This window comes from Oncorhynchus masou, unplaced genomic scaffold (assembly GCF_036934945.1).
Source record: "Oncorhynchus masou masou isolate Uvic2021 unplaced genomic scaffold, UVic_Omas_1.1 unplaced_scaffold_1128, whole genome shotgun sequence".
Lineage (NCBI taxonomy): Eukaryota > Metazoa > Chordata > Actinopteri > Salmoniformes > Salmonidae > Oncorhynchus > Oncorhynchus masou.
Window position 1 is genome coordinate 185,100 of NW_027001020.1, and position 10,866 is coordinate 195,965.

The window sequence follows — 10,866 nt, forward strand, 5'->3', positions numbered from 1 at the left end:
TGTCTATAAATGAATTCTCTGAGAGTCCTTACAAAACAGTTCTTAGTATCATTTATAGCCAAGACACACCCATCTCAACTCACATGACGAATAACAGATCTTAGGAACATTACAAAGGAATACTTTACTTGAGAGAGGAGTATCCCATAGCCAGACAGCATTGGCTATTTATTATCATTCAGCTTTGTCTCCTAAACTATGTTCTTATCTCACTCTTAGTACCACTCAGGACCAAAAACAAAACCTCATCAACAGGCATATATCAAATACACCCCTCCTGGACAAGATCACAGAGACACAGTGAGTGGCACACGACACAGTGAGTGGCACACAGACTGTCACGCCCTGGTCGAAGTATTTTGTGTTTGTTTTCATTTATTTGGTCAGGCCAGGGTGTGGCATGGGTTTTTGTTTGTGGTGTGTTTGTATTGGGATTGTAGATTAGTGGGGTGTTCTAGATAAGTCTATGGCTGTCTGAAGTGGTTCTCAATCAGAGGCAGGTGTTTATTGTTGTCTCTGATTGGGAACCATATTTAGGCAGCCATATTCTTTGAGTGTTTCGTGGGTGATTGTTCCTGTCTCTGTGTTTGTTGTCACCAGATAGGCTGTTTAGGTTTTCACGTTACGGTTGTTGTTTTGTATTGTTCATGTTTATTCGTTCATTAAACATGTATGAAAATTACCACGCCGCATTTTGGTCCGACTCTCCTTCACCAGAGGAAAACCGTAACACAGACATTGTGGAGCCAAGAGATAATTGGTTCCCCCTTAATCATCCCTTCACATGGTTTAAAAGATATGTTTACATATGAAGACAAGTTTGACCTCTCCCCTCTCTGCGGCACAAGTAACCGAACCCAGGACAGAGAAAGGATAATGGCAAATGGCCACCATTATAGTACAACAAGATAGTTTCTAAATGAGAAGTAACTCACAAGCATATAATGAAAATAAAACATCTTATCTATTTTACCCAACTATTCTGATACATCCCCAACATGGCCCTCTCAAGGGACTCAGTCCCTTCTGAAGAATCAGAATAGTAACATGGCACCTTACTCAATATTTAAAAAAGAAAAAAAAATCTCATCCCCTCAATGTCAAATACCTAAGCTTATATGTAAGCTTTCTCCCTTTTGAAACTAAGTTTACAACCTTTATTCTACAAGACAAACTTGCACATGTTTAATAACACAGAATAATCCATTTGAGGAAAATAAAAACATAACATAGAAATGCTCCCTAAGCTACATGAGAACCAGTATCTACACACAGGCCTCATCACAACATATAGGACATACATCCTTCTAAGTCCTCATGATCAGAAATATACTTAGGAATAGAGAATAGGTCAGGGAAATCATTCATATTCCAAATCATAATTAACAACCCAATTATTTATCCAACGAATATGTAGAATGACATTGATTCAAATTTGTCTTATCACTCAAAGTAAAAACCTCAATTTAACACACATCAATATTAGCTGATTTACATTCAGTATAATTATCCCATAATTCTACTATTAACTTTTTTTAATCATGATTATAATACAGATCAGTATCTCAATGCATTCTTAATCTAAATTACTACAATTTACATGGTGTAGACCTCTTCAATCAACCTGATACCACAAAAGTATAAACAATTTTATTTGCACAGTTGACCAACCCCCCCTCTCAGGCATGGATTCTTCTGGCGTCTCTTTCGTTCTTCTTCAGATAGCTTTACAGTTCAAAGTGGACGGCCCATGATAATGTCCCAATTTCAATGTCTCATCTTTACCACTCATGTCTTGTCCATTCATCAACCAATATAACAGCATCATAAGAAAATGTTAGAACAGATCTCTCTCCATGATCACTCCAAGTGGACTCACAGTATGAGAGAAACATGAAAGAAAAGCAGTTGATAGCTTAGATCTGATACTGTACACCAATTTCTGGCTTGGTTCCTTTCTCTCGGTAGAAGTGGTTCAGAAAGCCTTCAACACCTTTGTCACTCTTCTTCAGCCAGTTAGAGGGGTTTTGAGATACACACACTATTCGGTCCAATTATCTCTTCCATGCATTAAGATACCGTCTGATGTCACTTTTCATGATTACCTCGAAAGAACAGATCAGAACAACAGTTTAGTTCAGTTCATTAACTACATGATAAATGATAACTACATGATAAATGATTACTTTTACCAATTATTCTTAATAAGGGAACATGAACCTTTCTACTCTCCAATCAAATTTTACGAGATGGGTTTTTTGAACGCAGTACTGTATTTTCATTGAAATGGCAGATTTTTATGATTTCACACAAAAATGTATGTAATGGAGGAGTAAAGGAGGAGCCTCCTTTCTCAGAAAGGAGTCTATAGATGTAAGATATTTTGCCTTTAATGGATTGTGCTGTGACAAGAAGGGTTTCAACTTCATTCAACTGAGTTCTAAACCTCCTCTTGGAGGTAAATGAGGAAATGACATGTTTAATTTGAAGATATTTAAAAAAAATTGGATCTTGGCACATCGAATTCACTGCAGAGCTCTTGAAAGGATTTCAGTGTAGTGGTTTTCTGATGAAATAGGTCTGAAAAGGTCCTGATTCCTAGAGTATGCCAAAGATTAAAGTTGGCATCCCTCGGGGCTTTTGGCAAGTCTGGGTTGCCTACTATAGGCGAGTGAGAACATATTTGTGAGGAAATGCCCAGGTATTTCTTCCAGTCCCTCCACGCTAGTAGGGTGCTGTAAATCACAAAGGTTTTGGCTATGTTGCCCACTTCACTAAAGTTATTAATGAATATAATTGAGCTTAAGGGCAATGAACCACAGGATTGGGCTTCTATCTGAATCCACGTTGACTCTTGTCTGTTTGTGATCCATGTCAGCATGTTGCGGATTTGGGCAGACCAGTAGTACAATTGAAGGGAGGGAAGGGCAAGACCACCCTTAGATTCAGGTTTCGATAGAGTGGAAAACTTGATCCTAGGTTTTTTATTGCCCCATATAAATTTGGTGATGCTTTGGTTAGTTGTTTTGAAGAAGGAAACTGGGAGATAGCATGGGAGCATCTGAAATAAGTAGTTCAGTCTAGGGAGGACGTTCATACGGATGACATTAATTCTTCATACTAAGCTAATTGGGAGGGAGATCCAGGTTTGGAGATCGTTCTTGATTCGATCCAGGAGTGGAAGATAATTTTCCTTAAAAGGCTATTCAGATCTGGTATGAAGATCCCGAGGTATTGAAACCCCTGTGTTTTCCATTGGAAAGGACATAGTGTCTTCATAGAGCTGGTGAGTGTAATATTGAGAGGGCAGACAGTGGATTTGTTCAAATTGATCTTATAACCTGAAAACTTGCCATACTGGGTTGGATATGTAGAGCAAGACATCATCCGCGTAAAGCGAAATCTTGTGCTGCAGGCCGCCTGCAGAAACACCCATAATACTTGGATTGCTCCTTATCAGCTCTGCCAGAGGCTCCGCCTCCAACAAGTAGAGCAGGTGGGACAGCGAGCACCCTTGTCTTGTGCCCCGTTCCAGAGGGAATCTGTCAGAGTTCAGTCCATTAGTAGTCACCATGGCATTTGGATGAGAGTATAGTGATTTGATCCATTTAATAACATTTGGGCCCATATTGAACTTTTCTAAGACTGAAAACAGAAAGCTCCACTCCATCCTGTCAAACGCCTTCTCAGCATCCAGTGAAGCCAGCAGGACAGGAGTCTTCTGTGCGTTTACTTGATCAATAATATCAAAAAGACGGCGAATGTTATCAGAAGAGTATCTGTCTCTAATAAATCCAGTTTGGTCCGCTTTTATTATTTTGCGAAGAAGAGTGTTTAGTCTTTTGGCGAGCAATATGGTAATTATTTTATAGTCGAAATCCAACAAGCTTATGGGCCGGAAGGACGAGCAGGATAGGGGGTCCTTGTCCTTTTTTAGCAACACTGTAATGCGGGCTGTGTGCATTGAGTCTGGGAGAGCTCTGTTTTTGCAAAAATCCTCCAGCATTGGCATGAAGATAGGGCGGAGCTGGGGCCAAAAAGCTTTGTAGAACTCTCTGGGGAATCCATCTGGGCCTGGGGACTTATTAGGTGGCATGGAGGTAATTGCCTCCAGGATCTCCTCAGGTCTGAAGGGGGAGTTGAGATCTTCTTGGTTGGTCTCTGATAGTTTAGGTAGCGAGATTCCCTCTAGGAAAGAGTGGAGTTCTGCCTCCGTGTGTTTTCTCTCAGAGGTGTATAGTTTGCAGTAAAAATCATGAAAAGTTAAATTGATCTTTTTTGGGTCATATGTGACCTCGTCCTCTGCTGTTCGTATAGCCGTGATTGTACGCTCTGACTGCTCTTTTTTGATTTGGTAAGCAAGCAATCTACTGGGCCTATTGCTATACTCATGGTATTTCTGTTTAGTAAAGAAAAACTTTTTTTTATCTCCCGAGTGTAGTCCAAATTCAGTTTGGCTTTGGCTGCTTTAAGATGATTCCAGGAGGTGCTGTCTGGGGATTGTTTATGTATTTTTTCACAGCATTCCAGCTCCCTCTCAAGATCTAGCCTGTGTGCTTCCATTGCTTTTTTCTTAGAGGAAGCATATGCGATTAGATGGCCACTTAGTGTGGCTTTTGCAGCGTCCCACATTGTGGCCGGAGAAACAGGAGAATCTTTGTTGTCTTGTGTGTAGTTGTCTATCCATGTAGTTACCAATGTATGGAACGCTTCGATTGATAGCATGGAGGTGTTGAATTTCCAGCTCTTTGACCTCGGGATGTTTTTGTAGAGGTCAAAGCGGAGGTGGACAAAGGCATGATCTGAAAGTGCTATAGGTCCGATTGTACATGTGGCTGAATTTATGAAACTCTTTGGGATAAAAATGCAATCTATACGGGAGTAGGTGTTATGGACATTAGAGTAGTATGTATAGTCCATAGATGAGCTATTAGTCTCTCTCCAGATATCTATCAGTCCCATCTCTTTAGTAAGAGAGTTCAACATCTTTGCAGATCTAGGAGTTGTGGTGGGGACATGAGATGATTTGTCTAGGGTTGGGTTGAGGGTACAATTAAAATCTCCGGCCACCACACCAAAGGAGACAAAATGCTCATTGAACAGGGTTATCATTTTTGACATGAAGGCAGAAGTATCTGTGTTAGGGGCGTATATGTTTAATATAGTAATTGGTTGACCATATAGTGACCCAGTTATCAAAATTAATCTCCCCTCCGGATCAGATATGTTTTTGTCAATTATGAATGGAACATTTTTATGGATAAGTATGGCTGTGCCTCTACTGTTTGATTTGAAAGATGAGAAATACACCTGTCCCACCCAAGCTCTGCGGAGTTTGGCATGTTCAGCATCACAGAGGTGTGTCTCTTATAATAGCGCAATGTCTGCTTTTTCCTTTTTTAGAGCACATAGTATCTTTTTCCGTTTTATTGCATGCCCTAGACCATGGCAGTTACATGTCAATAGATTAAAGGTACTAGTCATCGTCATCGAACAGTAATCGAACTTTAGTGCAAGTCATCGCTGGGTAAAAGTGGATAGTAGTTACAGCTGCGTTCACATAAAAGGAAAATAAATGGTGTATAAATTAATAATCTCTGAACACCCCAGCCGAGTTCCCAAACAACTCAAAATCAAATCAAATCAAATTTTATTTGTCACATACACATGGTTAGCAGATGTTAGTGCGAGTGTAGCGAAATGCTTGTGCTTCTAGTTCCGACAATGCAGTAATAACCAACAAGTAATCTAGCTAACAATTCCAAAACTACTACCTTATAGACACAAGTGTAAGGGGATAAAGAATATGTACATAAGATATATGAATGAGAGATGGTACAGAGCGGCATAGGCAAGATACAGTAGATGGTATTGAGTGCAGTATATACATATGAGATGAGTATCTAAACAAAGTGGCATAGTTAAAGTGGCTAGTGATACATGTATTACATAAGGATGCAGTAGATGATAGAGTACAGTATATACGTATACATATGAGATGAATAATGTAGGGTATGTAAACATTATATTAGGTAGCATTGTTTAAAGTGGCTAGTGATATATTTTACATAATTTCCCATCAATTCCCAATATTAAAGTGGCTGGAGTTGAGTCAGTGTGTTGGCAGCAGCCACTCAATGTTAGTGGTGGCTGTTAACAGTATGATGGCCTTGAGATAGAAGCTGTTTTTCAGTCTCTTGGTCCCAGCTTTGATGCACCTGTACTGACCTCGCCTTCTGGATGATAGCGGGGTGAACAGGCAGTGGCTCGGGTGGTTGTTGTCCTTGATGATCTTTATGGCCTTCCTGTGACATCGGGTGGTGTAGGTGTCCTGGAGGGCAGGTAGTTTGCCCCCGGTGATGCGTTGTGCAGACCTCACTACCCTCTGGAGAGCCTTACGGTTGTGGGCGGAGCAGTTGCCGTACCAGGCGGTGATACAGCCCGACAGGATGCTCTCGATTGTGCATCTGTAGAAGTTTGTGAGTGCTTTTGGTGACAAGCCAAATTTCTTCAGCCTCCTGAGGTTGAAGAGGCGCTGCTGCACCTTCTTCACGATGCTGTCTGTGTGGGTGGACCAATTCAGTTTGTCTGTGATGTGTATGCCGAGGAACTTAAAACTTACTACCCTCTCCACTACTGTTCCATCGATGTGGATAGGGGGGTGTTCCCTCTGCTGTTTCCTGAAGTCCACAATCATCTCCTTAGTTTTGTTGACGTTGAGTGTGAGGTTATTTTCCTGACACCACACTCCGAGGGCCCTCACCTCCTCCCTGTAGGCCGTCTCGTAGTTGTTGGTAATCAAGCCTACCACTGTTGTGTCGTCCGCAAACTCGATGATTGAGTTGGAGGCGTGCGTGGCCACGCAGTCGTGGGTGAACAGGGAGTACAGGAGAGGGCTCAGAACGCACCCTTGTGGGGCCCCAGTGTTGAGGATTAGCGGGGTGGATATGTTGTTGCCTACCCTCACCACCTGGGGGCGGCCCGTCAGGAAGTCCAGTACCCAGTTGCACAGGGCGGGGTCGAGACCCAGGGTCTCGAGCTTGATGACGAGCTTGGAGGGCACTATGGTGTTAAATGCCGAGCTGTAGTCGATGAACAGCATTCTCACATAGGCATTCCTCTTGTCCAGATGGGTTAGGGCAGTGTGCAGTGTGGTTGAGATTGCATCGTCTGTGGACTTATTTGGGCGGTAAGCAAATTGGAGTTGGTCTAGGGTGTCAGGTAGGGTGGAGGTGATATGGTCCTTGACTAGTCTCTCAAAGCACTTCATGATGACGGAAGTGAGTGCTACGGGGCGGTAGTCGTTTAGCTCTGCTACCTTAGCTTTCTTGGGACCAGGAACAATGGTGGCCCTCTTGAAGCATGTGGGAACAACAGACTGGGATAGGGATTGATTGAATATGTCCGTAAGCACACCAGCCAGCTGGTCTGCGCATGCTCTGAGGGCGCGGCTGGGGATGCCGTCTGGGCCTGCAGCCTTGCGAGGGTTGACACGTTTAAATGTTTTCCTCACGTCGGCTGCAGTGAAGGAGAGTCCGCATGTTTTAGTTGCGGGCAGTGTCAGTGGCACTGTATTGTCCTCAAAGCGGGCAAAAAAGTTATTTAGTCTGCCTGGGAACAAGACATCCTGGTCCGTGACGGTGCTGGTTTTCTTTTTGTAATCCGTGATTGACTGTAGACCCTGCCACATACCTCTTGTGTCTGAGCTGTTGAATTGAGATTCTACTTTGTCTCTAAACTGACGCTTAGCTTGTTTGATTGCCTTGCGGAGGGAATAGTTACACTGTTTGTATTCAGTCATGTTTCCAGTCACCTTGCCCTGATTAAAAGCAGTGGTTCGCGCTTTCAGTTTCACGTGAATGCTGCCATCAATCCACGGTTTCTGGTTTGGGAATGTTTTAATCGTTGCTATGGGAACGACATCTTCAACGCACATTCTAATGAACTCGCACACCGAATCAGCATATTCGTCAATGTTGTCATCTGACGCAATACATTTACATTACATTACATTTAAGTCATTTAGCAGACGCTCTTATCCAGAGCGACTTACAAATTGGTGAATTCACCTTCTGACATCAGTGGAACAGCCACTTTACAATAGTGCATTTAAATCATTTAAGGGGGTTGGGGGGTGAGAAGGATTACTTTATCTTATCCTAGGTATTCCTTGAAGAGGTGGGGTTTCAGGTGTCTCCGGAAGGTGGGGGGCCAGAGCAGCGAACAGTTTTGACTGGGCTGAGCGGGAACTGTACTTCCTCAGTGGTAGGGAGGCGAGCAGGCCAGAGGTGGATGAACGCAGTGCCCTTGTTTGGGTGTAGGGCCTGATCAGAGCCTGGAGGTACTGCGGTGCCGTTCCCCTCACAGCTCCGTAGGCAAGCACCATGGTCTTGTAGCGGATGCGAGCTTCAACTGGAAGCCAGTGGAGAGAGCGGAGGAACTTGGGAATGTTGAACACCAGACGGGCTGCGGAGTTCTGGATGAGTTGTAGGGGTTTAATGGCACAGGCAGGGAGCCCAGCCAACAGCGAGTTGCAGTAATCCAGACGGGAGATGACAAGTGCCTGGATTAGGACCTGCGCCGCTTCCTGTGTGAGGCAGGGTCGTACTCTGCGAATGTTGTAGAGCATGAACCTACAGGAACGGGCCACCGCCTTGATGTTAGTTGAGAACGACAGGGTGTTGTCCAGGATCACGCCAAGGTTCTTAGCGCTCTGGGAGGAGGACACAATGGAGTTGTCAACCGTGATGGCGAGATCATGGAACGGGCAGTCCTTCCCCGGGAGGAAGAGCAGCTCCGTCTTGCCGAGGTTCAGCTTGAGGTGGTGATCCGTCATCCACACTGATATGTCTGCCAGACATGCAGAGATGCGATTCGCCACCTGGTCATCAGAAGGGGGAAAGGAGAAGATTAATTGTGTGTCGTCTGCATAGCAATAATAGGAGAGACCATGTGAGGTTATGACAGAGCCAAGTGACTTGGTGTATAGCGAGAATAGGAGAGGGCCTAGAACAGAGCCCTGGGGGACACCAGTGGTGAGAGCGCGTGGCGAGGAGACAGATTCTCGCCACGCCACCTGGTAGGAGCGACCTGTCAGGTAGGACGCAATCCAAGCGTGGGCCGCGCCGGAGATGCCCAACTCGGAGAGGGTGGAGAGGAGGATCTGATGGTTCACAGTATCGAAGGCAGCCGATAGGTCTAGAAGGATGAGAGCAGAGGAGAGAGAGTTAGCTTTAGCAGTGCGGAGCGCCTCCGTGATACAGAGAAGAGCAGTCTCAGTTGAATGACTAGTCTTGAAATCTGACTGATTTGGATCAAGAAGGTCATTCTGAGAGAGATAGCGGGAGAGCTGGCCAAGGACGGCACGTTCAAGAGTTTTGGAGAGAAAAGAAAGAAGGGATACTGGTCTGTAGTTGTTGACATCGGAGGGATCGAGTGTAGGTTTTTTCAGAAGGGGTGCAACTCTCGCTCTCTTGAAGACGGAAGGGACGTAGCCAGCGGTCAGGGATGAGTTGATGAGCGGTCTGGAGAAGAGAGGAGGGGATAGGGTCAAGCGGGCAGGTTGTTGGGCGGCCGGCCGTCACAAGAAGCGAGATTTCATCTGGAGAGAGAGGGGAGAAAGAGGTCAGAGCACAGGGTAGGGCAGTGTGAGCAGAACCAGCGGTGTCGTTTGACTTAGCAAACGAGGATCAGATGTCGTCGACCTTCTTTTCAAAATGGTTGACGAAGTCATCTGCAGAGAGGGAGGAGGGGGGGGGGAGGAGGATTCAGGAGGGAGGAGAAGGTGGCAAAGAGCTTCCTAGGGTTAGAGGCAGATGCTTGGAATTTAGAGTGGTAGAAAGTGGCTTTAGCAGCAGAGACAGAGGAGGAAAATGTAGAGAGGAGGGAGTGAAAGGATGCCAGGTCCGCAGGGAGGCGAGTTTTCCTCCATTTCCGCTCGGCTGCCCGAGCACTGTTCTGTGAGCTCGCAGTGAGTCGTCGAGCCACGGAGCGGGAGGGGAGGACCGAGCCGGCCTGGAGGATAGGGGACATAGAGAGTCAAAGGATGCAGAAAGGGAAGAGAGGAGGGTTGAGGAGGCAGAATCAGGAGATAGGTTGGAGAAGGTATGAGCAGAGGGAAGAGATGATAGGATGGAAGAGGAGAGAGTAGCGGGGGAGAGAGAGCGAAGGTTGGGACGGCGCGATACCATCCGAGTAGGGGCAGTGTGGGAAGTGTTGGATGAGAGCGAAAGGGAAAAGGATACAAGGTAGTGGTCGGAGACTTGGAGGGGAGTTGCAATGAGGTTAGTGGAAGAACAGCATCTAGTAAAGATGAGGTCGAGCGTATTGCCTGCCTTGTGAGTAGGGGGAAGGTGAGAGGGTGAGGTCAAAAGAGGAGAGGAGTGGAAAGAAGGAGGCAGAGAGGAATGAGTCAAAGGTAGACATGGGGAGGTTAAAGTCGCCCAGGACTGTGAGAGGTGAGCCGTCCTCAGGAAAGGAGCTTATCAAGGCATCAAGCTCATTGATGAACTCTCCGAGGAACCTGGAGGGCGATAAATGATAAGGATGTTAAGCTTGAAAGGGCTGGTAACTGTGACAGCATGGAATTCAAAGGAGGCGATAGACAGATGGGTAAGGGGAGAAAGAGAGAATGACCACTTGGGAGAGATGAGGATCCCGGTGCCACCACCCCGCTGACCAGAAGCTCTCGGGGTGTGCGAGAACACGTGGGCGGACGAAGAGAGAGCAGTAGGAGTAGCAGTGTTATCTGTGGTGATCCATGTTTCCGTCAGTGCCAAGAAGTCGAGGGACTGGAGGGAGGCATAGGCTGAGATGAACTCTGCCTTGTTGGCCGCAGATCGGCAGTTCCAGAGGCTACCGGAGACC